Source organism: Choloepus didactylus, chromosome X (genome assembly GCF_015220235.1).
Source record: "Choloepus didactylus isolate mChoDid1 chromosome X, mChoDid1.pri, whole genome shotgun sequence".
Taxonomy (NCBI): Eukaryota; Metazoa; Chordata; class Mammalia; order Pilosa; family Megalonychidae; genus Choloepus; species Choloepus didactylus.
Genome location: NC_051334.1, coordinates 91,400,510 through 91,423,172, shown reverse-complemented (window position 1 = coordinate 91,423,172; position 22,663 = coordinate 91,400,510).

Here is a 22,663-nt window from a genome sequence, read left to right as displayed (position 1 = left end):
GCACTCCCAAAATGTTTCAGGGATTTTTTATCTTAGTTTAGCATCTCCAACATTGTTCTGTCAGCATCTCCAAATATTTCCAAGTGTCAGCTTTCAATAGCCATCTTCAAAATGTGGTGGTTGGGTTCATGTGTCAACTTGGCTAGGTGGCCTAGCTGTCTGGTCAAGTGGGCACTGGCCTGATGATTGCTGTGAGGATATTTGAGGCTGGTTGATAAACCAACGGGCTGGTTTGTCGGATCATCAGTCAATTGACTGCAGCTAACTGATGACTCATCAAGGGGTGTGCTTCCACAGTGAGAGAATGCAATTGGCTGGATTTGGTCCGGGTGATCAGTGGGTTTGTTGGATCATCAGTCAATTGACTGCGGCTAACTGATGACTCATCAAGGGGCGTGCCTTCCAGAATGAGAGAATGCAATTGGCTGGATTTGGTCCGGGTGATCAGTTGGAGGCTTATAAGCCGGACGGTTAGAGAACCTTCACTTCTTCTTCAGCTGCTCAGTGAAGCATTTCCTGGGGAGCTCGTCGAAGTTGCCGGTTCATTTCCTGAGGAGTTCATCGAAGTTGTTGGTTCCTTTCCCGAGGAGTTCGTTGGACGTCTTCCTTGGAGTTGACAGTTTGTTGACGTCTCTGCAGAATTTGGACTCGTGCATGCTCGCAGTTGCGTGAGTCACTTTTACAATTTGATAATCAGAGACACCTCTCATTGATTCTGTTTCCAAGGAGAACCCTAACTAATACAACTTGGTACCGAGAGTGGTTCTTGAGAAACAGAATCTTAAAATGGGCATTTACAATTTGTTTTCTACTCTGATTAGATTCAGAGGCACTAATGACTCTATTTCCAATAATCAAGAGGGCACTAACAGTCCATGGCAGGAGTTGGCAAAGGAAATACGCAAAATAGCACCATCTGATTCTCCTAATTGTACTCTAGTATGAAGCGAGGCTCTGGGTGACAGTGTTTTCAACACTTTCACGGAGTTTTGCAATATTAAGCGGTATAATGATGTTGGCTGGCTGCTCTTAGATACTTTGGATACAGTTGTAAGAGAAAGGGATGAGCTAAAGGCTTCAAATTCAAAACTTGAATGCCGTATGACAGATGTAAAGGGTTCCATGTGTGCCCTGAAAGAAAATCTTATTTCCTGTGCCCGCAGACTGGAGGTTTCTGAAAATCAGACACAGTCCCTCATTGTGCGAGTAGCACATTTACAGCGTAAACTAAAATCTCAACCTCTCAGGGTGTCTGCTGTTAAAGTGAAGGAATTGATTGGAAAAGAATGGGATCCAGAAACTTGGGATGGGGACCTATGGATTGATAATAATGACAGTGAGGACATTGGAACCCTGGATTCTGCTGGGTCATTGTTAGATTTACCTGTAGAGGGCTGTCCTGGGGAAACAGCTTCTCTACCTCCAGTCTGCCCTAAGGAGCCTGCCACCCAACCCCCACCTAAGGAGATTAACCCTTCAATGCCTGGTAATCCTGTAATCACCTCCCCTGAGGAAGCAGCCCTCACTCTTTTCTCTGGAGAGATTAATCCTGTTTTAAGAGATGAAAATGCAACAGAGTGTCCTGAGGTGAATGGCTTGAGAGATAATTCTAACTCTTTTCATGACCCACCCCCACCACCAGTTTTTGCTTCAAGACCTATAACTAGGCTCAAGTCCCAACAAGCCCCAAAGGGTGAGGTACAAAGTGTGACCCATGAGGAGGTACGCTATACTCCAAAAGAACTGTATGAGTTTTCCAACTTGTACAGACAGAAACCAGGGGAATATGTGTGGGAATGGATATTGAGAGTGTGGGATAATGGTGGAAGGAATATAAGGTTGGATCAGGCTGAATTTACTGATATGGGCCCACTAAGCAGAGATTCTGCATTCAATGTTGTAGCTCGAGGGGTTAGAAATGGTGTTAACAGTTTGTTTGGGTGGCTGGCTGAAACATGGATCAAAAGGTGGCCGGCATTACCAGAGGTTGAAATGCCAGAACTGCCCTGGTACAATGTGGAGGAGGGGTTCAAAGGCTTAGAGAGATTGGAATGTTAGAGTAGATTTATCATGGAAGACCTGCTCACACAGCCCTGGAATGTCCAGAGGACACACCTTTTACCAGGACTGTAAGGAATAAATTTGTGAAACTAGCTCCATCATCCCTGAAGAGCTCTGTAGTCGCCCTTCTCTGTAGGTCAGATATTACTGTAGGAACTGCTGTCACTGAACTGGAATCCTTAAACACAATGGGGATAATCGGGTCCCAAGTCAGCAGAAGCCAAGTGGCTGCAGTTAATCACCACAGACAAGGTGGGCATGGCTACCATAACAGAAAACAGGCTCAAAGCAGTAATCAAAATAATATGACTCGCAGAGACTTACGGCGTTGGCTAGTGGATCGTGGAGTACCAAGTAGTAAAATAGATGGGCAATCGACTAAATTCTTGTTTGAACTATATAAGCAGAAGAATTCTAGGTCACGTGAACAAAAGTCTCCCTTGAATTACAAAAACAGAGTCACGGCCCCTTAATCAATTCCCAGACTTGAGACAGTTTACAGATCCAGAGCCCCTTGAATGAAGGGAAGGCCAGGTACCCTTGGAGAAGGACCCTGTCACACTGCCAAAAATTTATACTGTTAATTTTCCTCCCAGCCTTCCCCAGGGGGACCTACGGCCTTTTACCAGGGTGACTGTGCATTGGGGAAAAGGAAATGATCAGATATTTCGTGGATTATTAGACACTGGGTCAGAAGTGACATTAATTCCCGGAGACCCAAAACGTCACTCTGGTCCACCAGTCAGAGTTGGGGCTTATGGAGGTCAGGTGATTGATGGAGTTTTAGCCCAGGTCCATCTCACAGTGGGTCCAGTGGGTCCCCGGACCCATTCTGTGGTTATTTCCCCAGTGCCGGAATGCATAATTGGAATAGACATGCTCAGCAACTGGCAGAATCCTCACATTGGTTCCCTGACTCCTGGAGTGAGGGCTACTATGGTGGGAAAGGCCAAGTGGAAGCCACTAGGGCTGCCCCTGCCTAGCAAAGTAGTGAACCAGAAGCAATACCGGATTCCTGGAGGGATTGCAGAGATTAATGCCACTGTTAAGGACTTGAAGGATGCAGGGGTGGTGATTCCCACCACATCCCCATTCAACTCTCCTATTTGGCCTGTGCAGAAAACAGATGGGTCTTGGAGGATGACTGTGGATTATCGTAAGCTTAACCAGGTGGTGACTCCAATTGCAGCTGCTGTTCCAGATGTGGTATCATTGCTTGAGCAAATCAACACATCCCCTGGTACCTGGTATGCAGCTATTGATCTGGCAAATGCTTTTTTCTCAATTGCTGTCAGCAAGGACCACCAGAAACAGTTTGTGTTCAGCTGGCAAGGCCAGCAGTTTACATTCACTGTGCTACCTCAGGGTTATATCAACTCTCCAGCCCTATGTCATAATATTGTCCACAGGGATCTTGATCATTTCTCCCTCCCACAAGACATCACACTGGTCCATTATATTGATGATATCATGTTGATTGGACCTAGTGAGCAAGAAGTAGCAACTACTCTAGATTTGTTGGTAAGGTATTTGCGTGGCATAGAATGGGAGATAAATCCAACAAAAATACAGGGGCCTTCCACCTCAGTAAAATTTCTAGGTGTCCAGTGGTGTGGGGCCTGTCGAGATATTCCTTCTAAGGTGAAGGATAAGCTGCTGCATCTGGCCCCTCCTACAATGAAGAAAGAGGCACAACGCTTGGTTGGCCTCTTTGGATTTTGGAGACAACGTATTCCTCATTTAGGTGTGCTACTCCTGCCCATTTACCGAGTGACTAGAAAAGCTTCTACTTTTGAGTGGGGACTGGAGCAAGATGAGGCTCTGTGACAGGTCCAGGCTGCTGTGCAAGCTGCTCTGCCGCTTGGACCATATGATCCAGCTGACCCAATGGTGCTGGAAGTGTCAGTGGCAAATAGAGATGCTGTTTGGAGCCTTTGGCAGGCTCCTATAGGAGAATCACAATGCAGGCCCTTAGGATTTTGGAGTAAAGCTTTACCATCCTCTGCAGATAACTACTCTCCATTTGAGAAACAGCTGTTGGCCTGCTACTGGGCCTTAGTAGAGACAGAACGCTTAACCATGGGCCACCAAGTTACCATAAGACCTGAGTTACCTATCATGAGCTGGGTGTTGTCTGACCCACCAAGCCATAAAGTTGGGTGTGCACAGCAGCACTCCATCATAAAATGGAAATGGTATATACGAGATAGAGCTCGAGCAGGTCCTGAAGGTACAAGTAAGTTACATGAGGAAGTGGCCCAAATGCCCATGGCCCCCACTCCTTCCACCTTACCTTCTCTTTCCCATCCCACAGCTATGGCATCTTGGGGAGTTCCTTACAGTCAGTTGACTGAGGAAGAGAAGACTCGGGCCTGGTTTACAGACAGTTCTGCACGATATGCAGGCACCACCCGAAAGTGGACAGCTGCAGCACTGCAGCCCCTTTCTGGGATATCCCTGAAGGACAGTGGTGAGGGGAAATCCTCCCAGTGGGCAGAACTTCGAGCAGTGCACCTGGTTGTTCACTTTGCTTGGAAGGAGAACTGGCCAGAGGTGCATCTGTATACTGATTCCTGGGCTGTTGCTAATGGTTTGGCTGGATGGTCAGGGACTTGGAAGGAACATGATTGGAAGATTGGTGACAAAGAAGTCTGGGGAAGGGGTATGTGGATAGACCTTTCTGAGTGGGCAAACAACATGAAGATATTTGTGTCCCATGTGAATGCTCACCAGAGGGTGACTTCGGCAGAAGAAGGTTTTAATAACCAAGTGGATAAAATGACCCGTTTGGTGGATACCAATCAGCCTCTTTCCCCAGCAACTCCTGTCATTGCCCAATGGGCTCATGAACAAAGTGGTCATGGTGGTAGGGATGGAGGTTATGCATGGGCTCAGCAACATGGACTTCCACTCACCAAGGCTGACCTGGCCACAGCCACTGCTGAGTGTCCAATCTGCCAGCAGCAGAGACCCACACTCAGTCCCCGATATGGCACCATTCCTCGGGGTGATCAGCCTGCTACCTGGTGGCAGTTTGATTACATCGGACCACTTCCATCATGGAAAGGGCAGCGATTTGTTCTTACTGGAATAGACACATACTCCGGATATGGGTTTGCCTTCCCTGCATGACATGCTTCTGCCAAAACTACAATACGTGGACTTACAGAATGCCTCATCCACCATCATGGTATTCCACACAGCATTGCTTTGGACCAAGGAACCCACTTCACAGCAAATGAAGTAGGGGATGGGCACATGCTCATGGAATTCTGTGGTCTTACCATGTTCCCCATCATCCAGAAGCAGCTGGGTTGATAGAATGGTGGAATGGCCTATTGAAGACTCAATTACGGCACCAACTAGGTGGCAATATGTTGCAGGGTTGGGGCAGTGTTCTCCAGGAGGCTGTGTATGCTCTGAATCAGCGTCCACTCTATGGTGCTGTTTCTCCCATAGCCAGGATTCATGGGTCCAGGAATCAAGGGGTGGAAACAGGAGTAGCACCACTCACTATCACTCCTAGTGATCCACTAGGGAAATTTTTGCTTCCTGTCCCTGCAAGTTTAAGCTCTGCTGGTCTACAGGTCTTGGTTCCACAAGGAGGAGTGCTTCCACCAGGAAACACAATAATCCCATTGAACTGGAAGTTAAGACTGCCACCTGGCCACTTTGGGCTTCTTATGCCTCTGAATCAACAGGCAAGGAAGGGGATTACTGTACTGGCTGGGGTGATTGATCCTGACTATCAAGGGGAAATAGCACTGCAACTACACAATGGAAGTAAAGAAGAGTTTTCCTGGAATACAGGAGATCCCCTAGGGTGTCTCTTAGTACTACCATGGCCTGTGATTCAAGTCAATGGAAAACTGCAACAACCCAATCCAGGCAGGACTACCAATGGCCAAGAAACTTCAGGAATGAAGGTTTGGGTCACCCCACCAGGCAAAGAACCATGGCCAGCTGAAGTGCTTGCTGTGGGTAAAGGGAACATGGAATGGGTAGTGGAAGAAGGTCGTGATAAATATGAACTACGGCCACATGACCAGTTACAGAAACGAGGACTATGATGACATGAATATTTCCTCCTCGTTTTGTTATGATTATGTTTGTATTTGTCTGTAAAGCAAGTATCTTTGCTTTCTTCTCTGTCTTATCCCCTTATCATATGGCATAAGCTGTAACATTCATTTTGAAGATATGGTTTTAGGTGATGTGTGCAACTGCCAAGTTGACAAGGGGTGGACTGTGATGGTTGGGTTCATGTGTCACTTGGCTAGGTGGCCTAGCTGTCTGGTCAAGCAGGCACTGGCCTGACGATTGCTGTGAGGATATTTGAGGCTGGTTGATAAACCAACGGGCTGGTTTGTCGGATCATCAGTCAATTGACTGCAGCTGACTGATGACTCATCAAGGGGTGTGCTTCCACAGTGAGAGAATGCAATTGGCTGGATTTGGTCCGGGTGATCAGTCGGTTTGTTGGATCATCAGTCAATTGACTGCGGCTAACTGATGACTCATCAAGGGGCATGCCTTCCAGAATGAGAGAATGCAATTGGCTGGATTTGGTCCAGGTGATCAGTTGGAGACTTATAAGCCAGACGGTTAGAGAACCTTCACTTCTTCTTCGGCTGCGCAGTGAAGCATTTCCTGGGGAGCTTGTTGAAGTTGCCGGTTCATTTCCTGAGGAGTTCGTCAAAGTTGTCGGTTCGTTTCCTGAGGAGTTCATCGGATGTCTTCCTTGGAGTTGACAGTTTGTTGACGGCTCTGCAGAATTTGGACTCATGCATGCCCGCAGTTGCGTGAGTCACTTTTACAATTTGATAATCAGAGACATCTCTCATTGATTCTGTTTCCAAGGAGAACCCTACCTAATACAGCTGGTGTCTGCTTGCTCCCAGGTTGTATTTCAGTATGGCACTCCCAAAATATTTCAGGGATTTTTTCTCTTAGTTTAGCATCTCCAACATTGTTCTGTCAGCATCTCCAAATATTTCCAAGTGTCAGCTTTCAATAGCCATCTTCAAAATGTTTTTGTTTTTGTTGAACTGGCAGAGTTTTAATTGGGCTACTGCTTGGCATGGTTGCCACTCATTCAGGTTTTGGGGCTTTTTGTCCTCTCTTAGCTTCTCCAGAGCAAACTCTTGGCTATCATCTCAAAGCATCAGCAAGAGTCACCAAGCATTTGCCCTGTGTGGCTCTATTTAAAGGACTCTGGTAAACTAATCAAGCCTCCATGGAAATATTTGATCATGAGGTCACACCCTAATCAAAAAGATTAATAAATTTGCCCCCATAAGATTGCATCAAAGAACACAGTTTTTTCTGGGGAACATAATATATCCAAATTGGCACACCTGGAATGCCTGGGAAGACTGACCTCCAGAAGATTTATCAGTTTTCACTTAATAGACCAATAAAAGATTAGTATAGTAGCAAGGAAGCACTGTCATTATTCTGAACCATTTTAGTGACCATTGAATCATATTTTCTCAATTCATAAACTTACTTCAAGGTCTAAATCACTCAATTATAGCCTAAACCAGAATTTAATACTTATCTGAATTTCAGGGGAGAGTTTAAAGGAACCTAGTACACTTCCTTGAAAGCTCATGCTTGGAATAGTTATTACAGTAACAAAATCGTTAACAGGGTATTCTCCAAATTCCAAAATATGAAGCTTTTCATTCACATTAATTTATTCAAATACTGAAAGCACAGGCACAGGATCTACTGCAGCAAACTATCAAAGGTCATAGAGTAATGACACATCTTGAGGGTTGAAGTACTGACATATACCATAGAGAGAAAAGCCTACACTAAATGCATTCCACATAGTTCCTACTACAGTATACAAAAGAATGGTCCCCATGTTCTCACAAATGCATCAACTGGGCATAATATATCCTACATCAAGGAATATTGGTGTAAGTAAGCAGAGAAAAAATATTTCACTGCCCATGACAGGTGGAGATTTATCATTTAAACTGTAAATTTGTCTTCTCATGATGAGACCTACAAGTATCAGGAGGTAAGTTTAAGGTACAACTGTGAGTATATTATTATAGTGGTGAACTCCTTGAAAACAAAAAAAGGTAATTAATATCTTCCTTATCAATCACCTCCATATGCCATTCTTCTTACTGAGCCTCATGATTTCCAGGAAAATAGTTTCTCAGTCTGTTCCAGTTTGCTAATGCTGCCATTATGCAAAAAAAAAAAAAAAAAAAAAACAGAAATGAATTGATTTTTACAGAGAGTTTATTTTGTTACAAATTTACAGCCTGAAGGCCATGAAAATGTACAAATTAAGGCTTCAACATGAATATACCTTCACCAAAGGAAGGCCAATGGCATCTGGAAAACCTTTGTTAGCTAGGAAAGCATGTGGCTGGCATCTGCTTATCCCAGTTTGTGTTCCAGCACCTCTCTCAGCTCCTGTGTGTTCTTCAAAATGTTGCTCTTGGAGTGTTTTGTCCTCTCTTAGCTTCTATGGAGCAAAGTGTCAGCAAAAGTCTGCTTTCAATGTCCATCTCCAAATTGTCTTTTGGATGTAGCACCAAGCTCCTTCTGTCTGAGCTCTTATAGGGCTCCAGTGATTTAATTTAGATGCATGCTGAATGGGTGAAGCCACACCTCTGTGAAAATAATCCAGAGTTATTACTTACAGTTGGGTGGGTCACATCTCCATGGAATGAACCCATTTAAAAGGCTCCAACCTAATCAAGAATAAATACTTCTGCCCTCACAAGATTGCATCAAAGAACATGGCACTTTGGGATACATAATATACCCAAAATGGCACACACATTTTCCATTTTAATAATGACTTAAGAAAGATGCAGATGCATGAATGGGGCATTTTTATCTAGAATTGAAAAATGTTTACTAACAGAATAAAAGTATTCATAGTTAACAACAACAAGATTATTAATGTGCCCACTACATCATTTTCACATGTGGGCACATATTTCAAAGTGGAAACAATGTATTTATCAGCTGTCAATGTTCTTCTACTCTTCTCATGTTCACAGTATTAGACTTCAGTAGCCTAAAATGTATAGAACTGAGAACCATAATTCAAATTTCTGCTCTGAATAATAAGAGCTGAAAAGGTTTTTAGTAATCATAATGAGTTGTTCATTTATAAGGAAAATGAAGCCCAGAGAAGGAAGGTTACTTTTCATGGTTACACAGGAAGTGTTACACAGAGCTCAGATGAAACTTCAGCTAGGTCTCTTGACTCCTAGCCCAGTACTCTTATGATTACCCCAAACTGTCACTTTCCTGATTGACAGACCTGGGCTTACAATAATTCATAACACTAGATTATTAAAATATGGTTAATAATAAAGTGTTTTTCTTCTCTTAGAAGGACATGAGACTTTCATCCCATAAGGGAAATGCAGCCACCTTTAGTAATCTACATGGCAGCTGCTCTGTGCTTTATCAAACCTTCTTTTACCCTTGCCCTTCATTATATACCACACCATCATGCTCTGGCTTACATGAAGACTGTAGGTAATGATTCTAATTATCATCAACTCTCTTTGCTATAAGAAGGACCTTAAAGTTCATCTGGGTTAATCTTTCCCATTCCTCACTACCCTGGTCCCCACCAATACACTGCTGAAAATCCTTTCTAATATCCCTGCTAATTAATTTGACTACAAATTCCTCAAGCAAAGAGGCTACTTTTTACTTTTGTCCAAAAACACAGTGCTGGCACATAGAAATAGCTCAACAGATACCAGTCAAATAAATAATAAATAAATCTATAGAAAAGAAAGCCAGCTGGCACCAAAATGACACTTTATTTCTCAGTAGTTGCAAAAGTGCTTTCACATATATTTGCCCATTTGATTCCCTGATCACACCAACACTACAAGATAATTACTGTTATTGCATGTTACAAGTGACATAAATGAGGCATAATGAAGTAATTCAGTCATTCAACACATACTTATTGCTTGTCTGCTATATGCCAGGTACTGGCTCCTACATTTGCAAAAATATGAAATAGCTTAAAGTAATTTGCTCTTTTCACTACTCCATGCTGCTTCCTTCTTTATTCATGATAGAACACTATTTTCTTCCAGGTATTCATAAGATAATTTGAAGCTCCTCATAGGAACATTTGGGTTTTATTCAATTCTATAACCCAACATATCAGCCCAACATAATGCTCCACTCCTAAGATGTCCTCAGAGAATGAATGAATGCAAACAAGGAAGTTATTTTTTATAATTTAAATTCTATGACTAAGATAATTGAAATTACCTGTCAGTGAGAGCTCAGTACAGTCCTGCTTAAACAAATGGGGTTGGGTGTTCTTTAGGCAAGTTCCTTTTGCCCTATGATCCTGACATCAACATTTAATTGGACTAAACATTGCAATCAACATATCAAGCCCTGCAGAAAAAATGTGAGAATCTTAATTACCTACAACTGTTAATTATTGTCACCTAAGGCAACATGTGTTTCTGATCAAGGAGGCATGAGACTTGCATTCTAGTTCTGATTTCTGAACTTAGCAAAGCATCTTCTTTCCCTGGGCTTCAGAATTCCTATCTATAAAATCAGACCATTGTATGGGAATATATTGTGATGTCAGTCTATGTAATTCCAGAAATTCAGATAAGTATTAAATTCTGGTTTAGGGTATAATTGAGTGATTTAGACCTTGAAGTAAGTTTATGAATTGAGAAAATATGATTCAATGGTCACTAAAATGGTTTAGAATAAACATGGACTGACATCACAATACAATAATAATTATATTAAATAATATTTAAATAATTCAATTAATAAAATGTAAAGCTATGGTACCACCTACATAAAACTTGGGGATGCTGAGCATGATTAATTTTAGATCTAAAAAATTCATTTAAAATAACAAATATCTGATTCTTCTGTGTTTTCCTGGCATCAGTTTTGTTTCAGAGCCAAAAAGAAATGATCACTCAATCATAAGCACTTCTAACTGTTAAAAAGCTCTCATAATTGTAACACCACTGTGCCAGTTTAGATATGGTATGTCCCCCAGAAAAGCCATATACTTTAATGCACCTTATAGTGGCAGACATATTAGTGTTGATTAGGTTGAAAACTGTTGATTGTTTCCCTAGAGATGTGACCAACCCAACTGTGGGTGAGACCTTCCATTAGGTTGTGACCTCTTGGTTGAATGAGGGTGGGTCTTGATTAGTTCACTGGAGTCCTATAAAAATAGCTCACAGAGGGACCTCAGAGCAACTGAGGGTGATATTTTGGGGAAAAGCTGCAACTGAGAGAGGACAAAACACCCCAAGGGCAACATTTTGGAGATTGCCATTTTGGAATTCAACTTGGGAGCAAGTGGATGCCAGCCACATGCCTTCTGAGCTAACAGAGGTTTCCCAGATGCCAATGGCTTTTCTCCACTGAAAACACCCTATTGTTGATGCCTTACCTTGGACACTTTATGGCCTTAAGACTATAACCTTGTAACCAAATAACCCCCCTTATAAAAGCCAATCCATTTCTGGTGTTTTGCAAAATGGCAACATTAGCAAACCAGACAACCACCAAAACAAATCCCAGATACATATTAAATAACATAACAGAAATAATTAAGAATAAATCTCTTTAGGAGAGCAATAATACTAGTGACTCAGGATGTTCATTAAGGCTACATAGTTAAAACATAGCAGCTCTTCTTTGCTTTCCTGTATTTATTTTGTTTGGTTTTCCCCTTGAATTCTGAGTGATGGCAATAGAACATTTCTTTTAAAGGTTGGGAATTGGTCTTGTACCTCTTCCCCATTACCTGGCAAATATAACAAGCTTTCTATGGGGGATAAAGGTCAGGTTAGTGTCTAGAATCAATCTGGTAAGATTTTTCTGTTCTCCCTTTTTAAGTTATGTCTGCACATCTCATCTGTGGAACAACTGGGAACATTTACAGACTCAGTTCCTATTCTGAGCTTATTCCTTTCTACTTCTAGGAGACCAAGAATATTTGAACATAATTGCTGGTGAATGGGTTCAAGCTGTGAAGAAAAGGTCTTTTTTTCAGATAGCAGGAGGCAAATGCTCCAGCTTGCCTTTCTCTGATCTCTTAAGCATAACATCTGCAAAAGCTTTCAGCATCTTTGCCTTAGGCAACTCCCTATCTTGGGAAATTCCTTACTTACCTATCTTTGCCAGAGAGGCTAACATAATTCAGTGTTATCTCAGAAGGAACATGCGCATGCTGGTAATCCACAGAGAAAAGCAGTAGATGAGCAGATACTATTAAGCCATTATTCTGTGTTCCTTCAGGTCCCTAGTTGCCATGGTATGCCCTCTGGCCCCAGTGGTGCATGCTATCCCCATACATTCCCAGGAACTGGTTGCAGAGCTGCCCCAGCAGCAGAGGCAACAGCGGCACAAATCCCAGCCCAAGGCCATCACCAGCTCTGCTTGCTAATGTAGCTTTTTCTCCCCTCCAACAACAGCAAATCAGAAACATGATTCACACTCCTGACTTTTAGACTTGCTGCTGGCACTTAGTGGATCAGGGAATACCCCAGATGATTCCTGGGGTCCCTGTAGAAAAAGTTCTAGGTTATTATGCCCTGACATGAGATTAAAGCCAGGAGCCAGCAAAGGGAGGAAGATGGGACAAATTCATTGATTGGCATGGAAAAGGATGTTATCCACAGTCATAACTCCCAAGAGAGGAAAACCACAGGAAACTGGGATATGGCCAATTAGCAATCTATTTTCTTCCTGCAAAGATTTCTCCAACTTCCCTTGAATATGGAAAAAGGTTCAATAAGAATTCCTGAATCTCTCATTGTCTATCAAGGCCTCTGAGTACAAGAACCTTAACTAGAGCCTAAATTTCAAGATGCCCTTGGAGGGAAAAGCCTAGAAGCAGAAGTCCTTGTTTCCACAGAGTCAGGTGAAAGGGCTGAAAAACTTAAATCAGGTGCCCCTAAAAACTCTAGAAGTAAATCCTTTTGTTTACTCTGAATAAGTGGCCTAATAGATAAGAGCAGAGCACTAGTACTATTTTACCATAATTCCTATGTAATGTGCGATATCTTTAAATATGGTTTCTATAAAATCGCAAAGTTCATCTATGACTTCCATCTCATGTAAATTATACCTATTTTATTTGTTATTAAATTGCTCAGGTTTCCCTAAGACAAACATATATCAGTTTGATGATTGCAAGCCAATATAAAATCCCATGAGATTGCACCAGGAGGCTTCCATCCAGAATAATTACAAGCCTTTTTTTAATCCCCATGTTCTTTCCATTTTTATTATTCACAAATTAGGCATGAAATTAAGCCTGTTTTTTCTATTGTTTCCTTTTGAGAAAAATTTTAGAGCATATCCAGGTACTTAGATACCAAATCAAATATCACAAAAATTGAACACATGTATTTCTTTTGACTGTGGAATTCAGGGAGAATATGCAATTGAAAGTATGTTGTACACGGGACTTGAGTCCCAAGGAAAGCCTGGAACTGGCACCATGAGATTGAGAAAGACTTCTTGACCAAAAGGGTGAAGAGAAATGAAACAAAATAGTTTCAGTAGCTGAGAGCTTTCAAATGAGGTCAATAAGTCATTCCAGAAGTTATTCTTATGCATTATATAGATACCCCTTTTTAGTTAATAGTGCATTAGAATAGCTAGAAAAGAATACCTGAAACTGTTGATCTGCAATCTAGTAGCCTTGATTCTTGAAGATGATTTTATAACTATATAGCTTATATGGTGTGACTATGTGATTGTGAAAACCTTGTGGCTCACACTCCCTTTATCGAGTGTATGGACAAATGAGTAAAAATGGGAACAAAAAGTAAATGAATAATAGGGGTGAGGGGTGTATGGGATATTTTGGGTGATGTTTTCTAATTTATTTTTATTTTTATTCTATTTTTATTTTTATTTTTTTGGAATAATGAAAATGTTCAAAAATTGATTGTGGTGATGAACGCACAACTATATGATGATACCATGAACAACTGATTGCACACTTTGGATAATTTTATAGTATGTGAATATATCTCAATAAACTTGCAGGAAAAAAGTACATTGTATTTCTGTTTAGTTTCACAGAGAGAATAGAGCCAATCACCTTGTGAGGACCCAGGATGCAGGCCCTCTCCCCTCCATAATGAAAGCAAGTTATTTCACATAGCTGCCTACTTGACCAGGACAGAAATTAAAGTCATCAAAACTTCCCAGGAGGGGGGGAAGAATGTACAAATGGTATCACAAAAAAGCAATAAAACTCCCCTCCCCTGATTACTGTTAATAACAAGTCTCCACACCCCTGTGTCACAAGAACCTGACAAAACTCTGTTCTCACACCATATGAAATGTCTTTGTGTTAAACCATAAAAATCACCCCCAGGAACACCCTGCTCTTTGTAGAGCACTATCTTCCATCTTTTCCAGTCAGCCATCACTGTGGAACCATCTTTCATGTCTGTAAGTCCCACTAAATTAATGTCTAACTCTGTGCTTGGCATGTTCTTTGGTCTTGGGGTTGAATTGGGTTTGAACAATTGGTGAGACAACCAGAAGATCAAAGAGCTGCCAGCCACAGCATACATGAGACCTGGGATGGGAGAATCCATAGGGTGATCCTAAATTGGCCTGTGTTGTCCATGTGAGGAGGAGGGGATGCCCTCCTGGATGAATGGGAACCACCATGAGAGTATGGGGAAACCCTGAAAACTTCAGCAGGTTTGCTAACTGTTTTGCAAAAAACAGCAGGACAATTACATTTGAGTAAAAAGAAAAGAGACTGCCAAATAGTGGCAACCATAGCATGACACCTGTTAGAAGACTTGCAGATGGCTACCAAGGAAAACAAGTGATTAAAGCTACTGTTCACCATTTAGAGGAGAAAGTAAAACTAGAAAGAAATATGCACCATGTACAGGCAGAAATGAAGGACTCTCTAAATGATCAATCATCAGCTCAAAGTGGACAATCAGTTTGCCTAAGTTAGTTGCCTTGGGCTTGAGTCTGGAGAATTTTAGCTACTCCAGGATGGGATCCCAAACCTTGGGACCCCATAGAGTCCTCAGAAGAGAAAGGGGAGGAAGAATGGGAGGCAGAGGAGGAATAAGAGGCCCAAACTGTGCACTGCATAATACAACAGAAATGGAAGCATCACAAGATCAACCCCCTGGGGTACAGCAATTCCAGACTCCTGAACATATATTACATGTTACTATGAAAGACTATATCACTGCTCAATTAGATGATCCAGGGCAGCTGTATAGACAAAAAAACTAGGAAGTCCCTTACCCAATTGGCTTCTGAGGTTATGGGACACTGGGTCAGAGAGGGTAGATATCAATGTCAACTCAGAAGGCATATCCAATATATCTTTCCTTGAAGTCTCTTTTGTCTGCTGTTGACAGTGCTATATTTCTTTTCAATTTATAAGTATTTGCCTTGTACTTTTTTCTTTCATTTTCCTTTCAACTTCTTTTTAGGTTTATCCCTTGTTAACAACATACAGCTGGATTAAAAATTCCAATCTGAGAAAAGACTATGCTATTTCAATCCAATCATGGAGGGCAGACATAATGTGGGGGGGGGTCTTTTGATTAGATTGCTTCTATGGATATGTGACCCCACCCATTCAATGTTGATCTTAATCACCTTTGCTAGCATTCTCTATGAAAGGACAGAAGACAGAGAAATTTTGGAGAAAGTTCAGAGATGCTGAGAGAGACAACACCTAGAGATAATCTGGAGACAGCCACTGAAGCCAGAATGAGGAGAGAAGCTAAGAGATGAAATGCACAGTTTACCATGGAGAAGCTACAAGAGGACCCCCAGATGCTTAGAGAGAAATGCCCTGGGAGAAACAAGCAAGGATGTACAGGATCTGAGGGAGAAAAGCTAAGACAGAATCCCAGAGACATCTTGGAGAAATCAACAGAAACCAGACTCTAACCCCAGGAGAGGTCCAGCAGATTCTGGTCATATGCTTCCCATGTGACAGAGAACCCTAGATACCATTAGCCTTTCTCCAGAGAAGGTATCATCCTATTGATGCCTTAATTGGGGCATATTCATGGCCTTATAACTGTAAAGATTTGAACTAATAAACCAAACCATTTCTGGTACATTGGATTTTGGAAACTTCAGCAACCTGGAACAGATTTTGCTACTACAGAAGTGGGGTGCTGTGATTTGCAAATACCAAAAATGCTGAAATGGCTTTATATATGGGTAAGGGGAAGATACTGGAAGAATTATGATATGCTTGATAGAAAAGACCTAGATTTCTTTGAAGAGAATTTTGGTAGAAATATGGACTCTAAAGATACTTCTGATGAGGGCATAGATAGAAATGATGCATATGTTATTGCAAACTGGAAGGAAGGTGATCCTTGTTTTAAAGTGGCAGAGAATTTGGCAAAATTGAGTCCTGGTGTTGGGTGGAAGGCAGAATTCAAAAGCAATGAACTGGGATACTTAGGAGAAGAGATTTCCAAATTAAATGTGGAAAATAAAGCCTGACTACTCCTTGTAGCTTATAGTAAAATGCAAGAGGAAAAAGATAAGCTGATTTTCCAACTCAGCTTAGCCCTAAGACTGAAGAACACACCAGGCATTGAATTGGACATGGTTTAATTGGGACTTACTTATAGGAGATGACGGTTTCACAGTTCTGGCTGGCTGTGGAAAGTGAACCATGAAGAAAGAGAGAGAGGGGTGCAAGAGGAGATGGCTTATAAAGACTCAGGTCTAGATTGTGAAACAGACTTTCAGCAGGGTCTTATGATATTTGGATATTAACATTGATCAGGGGATGGGAGTTCTAATGCTTTGATGATACCTTCTTTCCCCCCTGAGGGGTTTTGTTGACCTTTCACGTCTATTTTGTCCAAGTAGGTGGATGTATGCAATGAAAATGGAGGGGACAGGGCCCTGGGTCCTCACAGCAGAGAACTGAAATCTTGGGTAAAAAGAAACCAGAAATTGATGGTCTGAAAAACTCTGGACTTCCAGAAAGCGAGACCTCAGCTGAGAGTGCCCACATGAGAATTTAACCAAATATGCAACCAGTCAGCCATTTCAGTACAAGCCAGGATTCGAGATGGACTTATCTATAAAGGATTTGTGGAAAGTTCTATTGTCTGATGGTTTTGTCCCCTGTATGCTGAATGTTAAGCCAACAATTTTTTTTGTGAGATCTGTATAAACAGAACCACTGCCAGTTTGGACTAAAAGGGACAGAAAAGGGACAGTTTGAAGGGAAATTTTCTTCAAAGAAGGCAGAAACATGGAAGCCAAGGTCTGGAGCTAAGACACCTCAGACCAGGAGAGCAGACCCCTGCAATGTGAGTTTGTGATGGAATTCAAAATGGGTAGAGCACATTCCCCTGGAATTGGGGAGAGCCTGGCCATCACCCCACTGTTCAGAGATGGAAGATCCTGTGCCACGGATATGGCAGAATGCCTGAGTACCACCCCAATGCTTGAGTAGGGTGGGGCTGAGAACAAATTGGTCTCCCCAATGCATGGATATTTTGGAGTAATCACTCCAGTGTTTAGAGAGGACAGGGCTGCTGTGCAAGCCCTAGGAAAAGGTGGGACTCACACTCTTTCAAGCCCCAAGGATAAAATGTCATTGTATAAATGACTCTCAGACTGTGGAATCTAATGGAGATTGGCCTCCAGGTTTTAGGGACTTTTTGGTTCCTGTGATCTCTGTTTTCCTTCAAATTTCTCCCTATGGCAATGGGAATGTTTATGGTATGGCTGTCCATCCTTTGTCTACTGGAAACAGGTTACTTGTTATATGTTTCACAGGTTCACAGCCATAGAAGAATTTTGCATTAGGTCATACCACACCTGTAACTGTTATTGATAAGGCATTGTACTTAATATTGTTACTGAAATGATTTAAGGCTTTTGTGATATTGTGACGGAATGAATGTATTTTGAATATGGAAAGAACATGTCTTTTTGGGGTCTAGAGGGTGGAGTGTGCTGGTTTGAATATGTAATGTACCACATAAAAGACTATGTTCTTTTAGTCCAATCTTGTGGGGCCAGAAATTGTGGGTGGGAAATTTTGATTAGATTACTTCCATGAAGATGTGACCCTGCCCATTCAAGGTGTGTCTTAATTGTCTTTACTGATGTCCTCTATGAGAGGGTAAAAGGCAGAGACATTTTGGATACACATTTTGTAAAAGCCAACCCATTTCTCCTATATTGCATTTTGGCAGCTTTATCAAACTGGAACACCCATCTGCATTTCCTATTATTACTGCTATATTTGTAACTATTTCTAATATATTGTTTTGTATTTTATTATTTGTCAGGTTTTAGTTGTTTCTCTGCCTTTTATGATCTTTGTTAGATTCTATGAGATTTTTTATGCCATTTTTTCTCTTTGTTTTACACCCACTACTCTCTTTCAAATGTTATATGTGAAACCTCCATTTTCTGGTCTTGGCACATCCTGGTGCTTTTCTGGTCACTTTCAGTACTTAGCAGAGAGTCTCCTTTTTGAATTAAGTAGACCAGTCCAGACTATTATCATGTTTTTAACCTCTCACTCTTCCTCTAGTTGGGCCTGATTTTTAATTGGAAACCTGCAGTGGAACATGCTGGTATGGAGGAGGGTATGTCTTCTATCTCTCCAACTTCCTCTACTTGCCTTATTCCCTTGCTTATTTTGCTGCCTCTAGCTCATACAGGATGATTGGGGCTTGAAGGAGAGATTTGAGGCAGAAAATATAACTTACTTGACTGGTCCATTGTAACATGGCATCTAATGTCCTTAGAGTGTGGGACATACCCAAATTCAAGCTTTTTCTCTTATGTATATTTCCTTTTGTGAATTATTGAGAGACACCATCCACCCTAGGGATATTCCACTTCTCAATCACATACTTGGCCTATGATCTTCTAGCTGACTACTTTTAATGGTCCCCTCATTTTCTGTTTCTGGTGGTTATGCCCTTTCATATTTTCTTGGGAGGGAAGGACACTTCTCCTTGGCAAGAATATAGCAAAATATATGGCAAAATGGATCATCAAAAGTACAGTCAGAGGAAGATTGTGGGAAGATGGAGGAGTAGGGAGTTCCAGGAGATAGTTATTCCACCAAAACCACTATTGAACAGACATGAAGTACCTGAAACAACTATTTTGAAACTTTGGAGGCTAGAAGAACACTGCACAGCATCCAGGGAAGAGTGGAGAAAGAGGTTGATAAATTAGAGTAAAGAACAGTCGATTGCTTTCTCCAGACATGATAAAACCAATTAGTGAATTACACCACATTAAAAGAATGAAGGAAAAAAAAACACATGATCATCTCAATTGATACAGAAGAGGCATTTGCCAATATCCAGAACCCCTTCATGGTAAAACACTTAGTACACCAGGAATAGCAGGAACATTACTCACCATGAAAAAGAGCATACAGGAAAAGCCCACAGCTAACATCCTACTTAATGGTGAAAGAGAGAAAGCTTTCCCTGTAAGATCACAAACAAGATAAGGAGGCCTACTGTTATTCAACATTGTACTGGAAGTTCTTAAAACAGCAGTTAGGCAAGAAAAAGATGTAAAAGACATCCATGTTGGAAAGAAAGAATTTAAATTTTTGTTATTTGCAGATAGCATGGTCTTATATACACAAAATTCTGAAAAATCCACAACAAATTTGCTAGAGCTAATTAATGAATTCAGCAAATTGGCAAAGTACAAGATCTCAACTAAAAATGAGTAGTGTTTCCATACATAGGCAATAAACAATTGAAATAAGAAGTCAAGAAAAGAATTCCATTCACAATAGCAACTAAAAGAATCAAATAATAAATCTAACCAAGGATGTAAAGAACTTGTTCAGTGGAAACTATCAGACTTTTCTAAGAGATATCAAAGAAGAGCTAAATGAATGGAAGGACTTTCACTGTCCACAGACTGGAAGACTAAATATCATTAAGATGTCAAAACTATGCAAAGAAATTTACAGATTCAATGCAATCCAAATCAAATTTCCAGCAATTTTCTTTGCATAAAAGGAAAAACCAATCATCAAACATATGTAGAAGGATAAGGGGTCCCAAATTGCTAAGACCATCTTGCAAAAGAAGAATGAAGTTGGAGGACTCCTATTTCCTGATCTTAAAACTTATTACAAAGCACAGTAATCAAAACAGCATGGTTCTGGCACAAGGACAGACATATATACCATTGAACTCAAATTGAGAGCTCAGAAATCAATCCTCACTTTTATGGTCTACTGATTTTTTTCCATGACTAACTTGGGTTACTTTATTTAAAAAGTTTCATTTTTAATTCCTTTCTGAATTTTGATTGCAACACTTAATGATATTTTAAGAGAGGTGTATTTGTGTACCATCAGACTGTACTTCTAATGTGGATTTATTTGTCCATGTTTTTTTTCATCCATGACATGAAGATACATATCACAATACTAAGTTAAGAATTAAGAATCAGTGGGAGGCAGGGCTAGATGACAGACTGTTGAGGTGTGGGTCTTAGTTACTCCTCTGGGGAAGCTGGTAGATAGCCAGGAACTGGGTGGAACAGACACCTCAGGGAATTCTGTGATCAGTCATACAATAGTCTGAAACATGTGGAGCAACCAAGATCAGTAAAACCTGTAAGTTCCCCCAGCCAGGGGGCTGGTGCCCCTCCCTGCCAGGCATGGATGACTGCTTTGTGACTGGTTTCCCAAAGGAGAGAGGGCTTTCAGTGCTGGGAACCAGGAGGGAGGCTCAACCCAGTCCCAGTTGCAGAACTTATTAACAAACTCAGACTGCCAAACAAAAATTCCAAACATAGATAAACTGACACCAGACAGTGGAGAATGTGGGAGCAGTCATCCCAATAGAGAGGAGACAGGGATAGCAAAAACAGCAAAAGAAAAACCCAGAGACTTTTTGAGTTGTGGGTGAACATAACATGGAGAAGGGCTGGGCTCTAACAGAATCAGGCACATATGCAAACCCAGGAAGCCAGGGCCCTTCTCTGAAAAGCTATTTTTCTGGTTTTCTTGTTTCCTTTTCAATTGCTCTCCAACTCCTTATCTTTTTGCATTTCAATAGCCCATCAGAGCTCCTATGGCAACCCTGCCCTCATGCAAGGGTGGAATTAAAGTTGTTTCAGGGTAACTATCCAGCAGGAAGAGATAATAGGAATAAAGGGCATTTCTTTAAATTGTCTATTTGAGCCTTTCTTTTCCTTTTTTTTTTCTTTTTTTATCTTTTTATCTTTTTTAAAAAAATAACTGTTCTAAGTAGCCCATTACAGAAAGCCTCAAAGACTTGCAATTGGCCACTGAACCAAGGCAACAGCAGAGCTAAGATAGCTCTGATCTACAAAGCAATAAGTCAGATGGGGGAGACAATTCTCTAAAGGGCATAACTCCCCCAAGAAAAAGGGGGCATATCTAGCTCAATTGGAATTCAGAAACAATCTTTACTCAGCCAAGCCCCTGACAGGGTCAGCGTCACTGGGATAATTAAAGGCTGCACACTCCCTTACACTGGTGGGGGAGCTAGAGACTGGCAAGCACCACCTGTTGAACATGATAGGAAAAGCACAGAGTCTAAAGGATTCATGAGAGGGTTTCATTCTCAGGGAAACTCCACATACTCCTCCTGAGACCTGAGCCTCTCTGGACTGGGAAAAACTAATGGTGGTTGATCATATCTGAGGAGACCGTCTCACAAAAAGGCTACACAGAAACAGGGCAAGAAAAAGAAAAACAAGAGGTGAAAAACTGATGAAATGAACCTAAGTTAGAGGTATAGAAAAAGCTGAACTTAACATCAAATGTTAGAGAAAAAATCAAACCAACAAGAAAACCCTACATAAGAGTGAAAATGAGCCAGAATAAACTAATCAAGAAAGTCAAATTCCTAGACAGCTTAAGATAGTGAGCCATACTAAGAAACATGAAAATGTGGACCAGCCAAAGGAGCAAACCAATAGTTTGACTGAGATACAGGAGTTGAGACAGCTAATGCTAAATCAATTCAATGAACTGAGGGAAGAACTAATTAAAGATGTTCAAACAAACCACCTAAATCAGTTCAAAAATAAAGTCAATGAACTGAGAGAAGATATGGCAAAAAGATGAAGGATATAAGGAAGACACTGGATGACCATAAAGAAGAATTCATAAACTTAAAACAACAAATGGCAGAACTTACAGGAATGAATAGCATAATGGAGGAGATGAATAAGACAATGGAGGGATACAACAGTAGATTTGAACAGGCAGAAGAAAGTTTCAGTGAGTTGAAAAACAAGATATTTAAATTCATACACATAAAAGAGCAGATGGTGAAAAGAATGGAAAAATATGAATGGGGTCTTAGGGACCTCAGTGACAACATGAAGTGCATGAATATACATGTTATGGGTGTCCCAGAAGGAGAAGAGAAGGGAAAAGTGGCAGATAGAATAATAGAAGAAACATTCACTGAGAATTTCCCAACTCTTATGAAAGACAAAAATTTACAGATTCAAGAATTACAGCATACCCAAAATGGACTACATCCTGTAAACCTACTCCTAGATACTTACTGATCAGACT